Raw genomic sequence first — 6,958 nt, 5'->3', positions numbered from 1 at the left:
GCGCTCGGGGATGTCAGGGAGCAGTTGATGAGCCCTGTTGAACACTAGACTAGCCGGTTCTGCAGGCGAGGCAAGGCGAGGCAGGTTGGAGCAAGCGAGCGGGCGGGCGAGCGGGCGGGCGGGCGGGCGGGCCAGCCAGCAGGCCAGGTAAGCGAGCGGGGGAGAGGGCGGAGCCCACATGCAGATGAGCCCAGGGGCTGGCAGAGGCTGCCAGGAAGGGAGGAAGGAGGGAGGGAGGCGAGCAGGGCGCTGCCGAGAGCGCCCCCAGCGCCCCACCACCACCCGGGCCTCCCTGCTGCGAGGCAGGGGAGGCCAGAAGAGGCACACGGTGTGGGCGAGTCAGTCGGTCTCGGTGCGGTCGCAGCGGGGGAGCCTCCCAGCAGACTAGGGAGACCCGGAGCAAAGCCGTGGCGAAAAAAGCCGCTCCGCGTCTCCCTGATCTCCTGGGGGAACCCCGCAGCAGACTAGGGAGACGCGGAAAAAAGCCGCAGCGAGAAAAGCCGCTTTGCGTCTCCCTGGTCTGCTTGGGGCGGGGGTCCCAGAAGACCAGGGAGACGCGGAGCAAAGCCGCGGCGAGAAAAGCCGCTCCATGTCTCCCTGGTGTGCTGGGGGGACCGCCCAGCAGACCAGGAAGACAAAGCAAGACGCGTAACAGCTTTTCTCACTGCGAAGGACGCGGGCAGCGGGACCGCCTGCATCCTCCATGGCGAGAAAAGCCTGGTCTGCTGGGGCTCTGGGGCGCACTAGCTCTGCCCCCCCCCAGCAAACCAGGGAGACGTGGAGTGGCTTTTCTCACCATGGCTTTGCTCCGCGTCTCACTGGTCTGCTGGAGGGTCCTCCCAGCAGACCAGGGAGACGTGGAGCGGCTTTTTTTGCCACGGATTTGCTCCGCGTCTCCCTGGTGTGTTGGGGGGGCCCCCGCCCTGCAGCAGAACAGGGAGACGTGGAGCGGCTTTTCTCGCCACAGAGGACGCGGGCTGTGGGACTGCCCACGTCCTCCACGGCGAGAAAAGCCTGGTCTGCTGGGGGGGAGGGCTTTGCTCCGCGTCTCCCTGGTGGTCAGCTGGGGGGGTCCACCCAGCAGACCAGGGAGACGCGGAGCGGCTTTTCTCGCCGCGGCTTTGCTCCGCGTCTCCCATGTCTGCTGGGGGGCTCATGGATTTTTTTTCTCTTAAGTGCATTTCTATTCGGGGATGGCGCTGAGAGCCTTGATGTGTTTATTAGGGTTGTAAGATCCTGGTTAATCAGGTTGACCTAATTTTTAACTGGTTAAGCGGTACTGTCCCAGCCTGGCTGGAGTAGCCCCCAGCCTGCGGGGCTCCTGACCACCAGCTCCGCACTGGGGCTGGCTGCTGGCTCCCAGCCTCCCTCCGAGCAGCGTCCCTGCTCCAGCTCCCACCACTTATGAGTTAACCAGAAGTGGTAAGCATCACCTGGTTAGAGTTAACCTTTCACATCCCTGGGCTATGTCTACACTGCACATTGTTGTGCAAGAAGATATGCAAATGAGGCACGCCACTCCTAATTTGCATACCTAATGAGCCACCATTTTTGCAGTAGGGGTTTTTGTGCAAGAAGGAACTGTCTACACTGCTCCTTCTTGCACAAAAACCCCCTCATGTGCAGCAGCCGTTCTGCTGCTTATTTTCAGGAAGAACGGCTCCTGCGCAAGAGGAGTTTTTTGTGCAAGAAGGAGCAGTGTAGACAGCTCCTTCTTGCGCAAAAGCCCCTTCTGCAAAAATGGTGGCTCATTAGGTATGCAAATGAGGCATGGCGATATTCATCACCATGCCTCATTTGCATATCATCTTGCGTAACCATGCGCAGTGTACATGTAGCCCTAGTGTTTATCAACCCCACGGATGGCAGCATGCTGTTACTGTGATAGGTGCCTTATTCACGTGGCTGGTAATGTCTCGTGGAACCTGGAATTGCCATTGCCACATACAGACTTGCTTCCTTATTACACTGGAGTGAATCCGGAGTAATCCACTGAAGCCAAGTGAGTTACACCAATATGTAACTAGTGTGAGACCTTGGGCCTGATTCACTGACATGCAACGGCCCCTTTACACCTGCCAGCATGAAGACACAAGCTGCAAAAACAGACCCTGGCTGATTGAAAACTGCTGGCCCCGCCCACGGTCCCCAGTATAGGGAGCTGATCAGGCCATTCTGGGAGCATGGCTGATGTGCATTTTACTACAGCCCCGCAACTTTTCTCTCTCACTTGCCAGGGACTGTTTATAAGGCTAGAAGGCTCAGGAGAGCAGAGAGTCAAATCCTGCTGGAAAATGCCAGCGCCCCCAGATTCGCTGAACTGCTTTGTCCAGCACAGATGTCTTTTTGGACCTGATCTCCAGGTGCTGATGCGTGAGAGTAGAATCTGGCTCCACACTTCGATTTTATTTTTGTTGCAGCAAAAAATAGATGCACGTGTGTGTGGCTGTGATCGGCACAAAAAATAAATAAAGCCAGAGAGGAACATATGGGCCTGCTTGAAAATGCCATCTGCCAGCAGCAGCCTGCCACTGTTCTAAATACCAGAGGGTAGGAAATGCAAGTGGCAGTTTCAGCTTTCTGTTTCCTAGGTGAACACAATTTTAATGAATAGGGCCTTAGGCCTTCGGATTCGCTCTCTCTTGTTCGCGCACGCTGCTTCCGAATGCAGCTGTAATTTGCCAATGGGAGCTGAAACTGAACTAGCTGCCTTCGCATCACAGCAAGGAGCTAGAGCCAGGTGAATGCTCTAGAGAAATGAAAGAAGGAAGTGATATGTTCCTAGCCTCTGCCTTACACTATGGGTATGTCTACACTACCCCGCTAGTTCGAACTAGCGGGGAAATGTAGGCATACCGCACTTGCAAATGAAGCCCGGGATTTGAATTTCCCGGGTTTCATTTGCATAAGCGGGGAGCCGCCATTTTTAAATCCCCGCTGGTTCGAACCCCGTGTAGCGCGGCTACACGGGGCTTGAACTAGGTAGTTCAGAATAGGAATCCTAGTCCGAACTACCTAGTTCGAGCCCCGTGTAGCCACGCTACACGGGGTTCGAACCAGCGGGGATTTAAAAATGGCGGCTCCCCGCTTATGCAAATGAAGCCCGGGAAATTCAAATCCCGGGCTTCATTTGCAAGTGCGGTATGCCTACATTACCCTCGTAGTTCGAACTAGGAGGGTAGTGTAGACATACCCTATGTGATATACCCAGAGTACTAGTACAAACGGTTATTGTCCTGGATCGATTGCAAGGCATTACATCCTCAGCAATCCATGTTGAAAACCGAAAGTTTTTGGTCATCTGCGCCTGCATCTTTTGTTTTTAATGTGTGTTGCTAAGGATGTAATGCCTTTTAATTGATCCAGGACAATCCAGGGTATTATTCTTGTCTCTGCCAATCATATTTCCCGCAAGTCATTTCACTTCTGTATGTGGAAGGAACACTTAACGCCCGCCTACCAGGGCCACATTATGACTTTCATGGGCCGTAGGCACTTTTGCCTTCATGGGCCCCTTCCTCCATAAAAAAAAAATTAAAAATTATTTTTGATATAACCCTAAATACTTCAACATTTTATTTTTTTTCTGTTTTAGGCAAAATGTAATAGATTTTCGTGGGCCCTGAAAGTTTCATTTTTTTCTGATGTGAGAAAAAAATTGAAACATTTTCTTCGACCCTAAAAGTTCATTTTTTTTCTTCTGATTTTAAAAGAAATTAAAACATGTTCGTGGGCCCCTTAAAAGTATTGTGGGCCCTAGGCACTGTGCCTAATGGATAAGTCAGCCCTGCCGCCTACACATCCCCCATCTCAATGTCCCACCTGATCTGTGGATGGAAGGACCATGTGTTATAGTTATAGCAGTAGCCTGTGTTCTGAGGCTTGCTGGGTTGTGACTGTACATAACCAGCTGTTACTCTGCCTTCTCCAGCGGGAGCTGTGTTGATTTGGATGGCCAAAGAAAGCAAACTGGCAGGAGAGCGGGATGACACATCGTGGGCCCACACCGGTCATGGATCACAAAATTCGTGGGACAGCCTAGTTTTTGTACAACCAACCTCACACCCTGAAAGCTCAGTTTGTAGCTCAATAGCCAGTCTCTCTAGGTTCTGTAACACATGGGCTGACCTATATTTGAAAGCTGTACTAATTTAAGGATATCTCTTATGGTGGATCTCCACTGCACCCATAAGTTGAAATAAGAGATACAATTTTGATCTAATTTCGAAATAGCTTATTGCTACACAGCACCAAATTTCAAAATAAACCGCTATTCCAAAACATCCCTTTACGTCAGTTTAAATTCTGTGCCAGGAAAGATAATGGAGCAAGTAATTAAGAAATTCATCTGCAAACATCTGGAAGAAAATAAGGTGACAGATAGGCGCCAGCATGGATTTGTAAAGAATAAGTCATGTCAAATCAATCTGGGTATGTCTACACTACCCTCCTAATTCGAAATAGGAGGGTAATGTAGGCATACCGCAATTGCAAATGAGGCCCGGGATTTGAATTTCCCGGGCTTCATTTGCATAAGCGGGTCTCCGCCATTTTTAAATCCCTGCTCGTTCGAACCCTGTGCCGCGCGGCTACACGGGGCACGAACTAGGTAATTCGAACTAGGCTTCCTACCGTTACTTCTCATTTCATCGGCACAGGGTTCGAACGAGTGGGGATTTAAAAATGGCGGAGCCCCGCTTATGCAAATCAACCCCGGGAAATTCAAATCCCGGGCTTCATTTGCAATTGCGGTATGCCTACATTACCCTCCTATTTCGAATTAGGAGGGTAGTGTAGACATATCCTCTGATAGCTTTCTGTGACAGGATAACGAGTCTTGTGAATAAGAGAGAAGCAGTGGACGTGGTATACCTAGACTTTAGTAAGACATTTGATACGGTCTCGCATGACCTTCTTATCAATAAACTAGGCAAATACAACTTAGATGGGGCCACTATAAGGTGGGTGCATAACTGGCTGGATAACCATTCTCAGGGTATGTCTACACTACCCCGCTAGTTCGAACTAGCTGGGTAATGTATGCATACCGAACGTGCAAATGAAGCCCGGGATTTGAATTTCCCGGGCTTCATTTGCATAAGCCGGCCGGCGCCATTTTTAAATGCCGGCTTGTTCGAACCCCGTGCCGCGCGGCTACACGCGGCACGGGCTAGATAGTTCGAACTAGCAAGCCATTCCGAACTATCTGTACACCTCATTCCACGAGGAGTACAGCTAGTTCGGATTAGGAAGCCTAATCCGAACTAGCTACTCCGTGCCGCGTGTAGCCGCGCGGCACGGGGTTCGAACTGCCGGCATTTAAAAATGGCGCCGGCTGGCTTTATGCAAATGAAGCCCGGGAAATTCAAATCCTGGGCTTCATTTGCAATTGCGGTATGCCTACATTACCCTCCTATTTCGAATTAGGAGGGTAGTGTAGACATACCCTCAGATAGGCTAAAGTTGAATAAGGAACAATCCGTTTCACACATACAGAATGGGAAATGACTGTCTAGGAAGGAGTACTGCAGAAAGAGATATAGGGGTCATAATGGACCACAAGCTAAATATGAGTCAACAGTGTGACGCTGTTGCAAAAAAAGCAAACGTGATTCTGAGATGCATTAACAGGAGTGTTGTGAGCAAGTCATTCTTTCGTTCTACTCTGCGCCAATTAGGCCTCAATTGGAGTATTGTGTCCTGTTCTGGGCACCAGATTTCAAGAAAGATGTGGAGAAATCGGAGAAGGTCCAGAGAAGAGCAACAAGAATGATTAAAGGTCTAGAGAATATGACCTATTGAAGGAAGACTGAAATAAATGGGCTTGTTTAGTTTGGAAAGGAGAAGACCGAGAGGGGACATGATAGCCATTTTCAGGTATCTAAAAGGGTGTCACAAGGAGGGAGATTCTCCTTGGCCTCTGAGGATAGGACAAGAAGCAATGGGCTTAAATTGCAGCAAGGGAGGTTTAAGTTGGACATTAGAAAAAACTTCCTAACGCTCAGGGTGGTTACACACTGGAATAAATTGCCTATGGAGGTTGTGGAATCTCCATCACTGGAGATATTTAAGAGCAGGTTAGATAGATATCTATCAGGGATGGGCTAGATGGTACTGGGTTCTGCCGTGTGGGCAGGGGACTGGACTTGTTGATTTCTTGAGGTCCCTTCCAGTTCTAGTGTTTTATGATTCTATGATTCTAACCCTGGTGGAATGAGGGTTACAGGATTATTGGAATAGCGAGCCAATTGTTTTGAAATCTACTTTGAAATAACTGGCTGGTTCCAAAGACACGGAATAGCTATCCTAGCGCCGCAGTCTAGACGTACCCTTAGGGGTGTGATTTATACTGGTACAAGCTATAGTTTAGGCAGAGTTGCTATACTGGTGTAAAGGTCCTTTATACTGAATCCACATTCAGAGGGTTTTATTGCTTTGACTACGGGGGTTTATTAAAGGGTACAACTTTCTATTGTGCATGAGATCTGTGTCACAAGATTGGATTAATATGTGATAGGATCATGACACAGCTTCACCAAATCATGTATCATAATATCTTGTAGTGGGACATTATAAATCTGATAGCCTTAGTCACTGAAATGACACCTAGGATGAATTTGGCTCTGAAAGATTTGTTTATACAGTACTGTCAGCTTTGTTGATTTAGGATAAGCATCTGATTATCCTAAATCAGGGATGGGCAACTAGGTTAGAGAGTGGACCGCATGGGCCTTCATCTCAGTGGGCCGCGAGATTGTTGTAACCAAGATGTCTCCTGGGACAGGGTAATTTTGCTAACTGCGCTTGCATATCTAGAAGGTGCCGTCTGAACCGTAGCAGCGCTTTGATTGGATACAGAGGGAGTGCCCGGCTCTCACACTCAATGTTGTGTGTAATCAGCATGCACTTCACTTCACGTGCCCTTCCTTTATAAACATGTCATTGTTGTAGAACTGCT

Source organism: Pelodiscus sinensis, chromosome 21 (genome assembly GCF_049634645.1).
Source record: "Pelodiscus sinensis isolate JC-2024 chromosome 21, ASM4963464v1, whole genome shotgun sequence".
Taxonomy (NCBI): domain Eukaryota; kingdom Metazoa; phylum Chordata; order Testudines; family Trionychidae; genus Pelodiscus; species Pelodiscus sinensis.
This window is presented reverse-complemented; position numbering follows the sequence as displayed.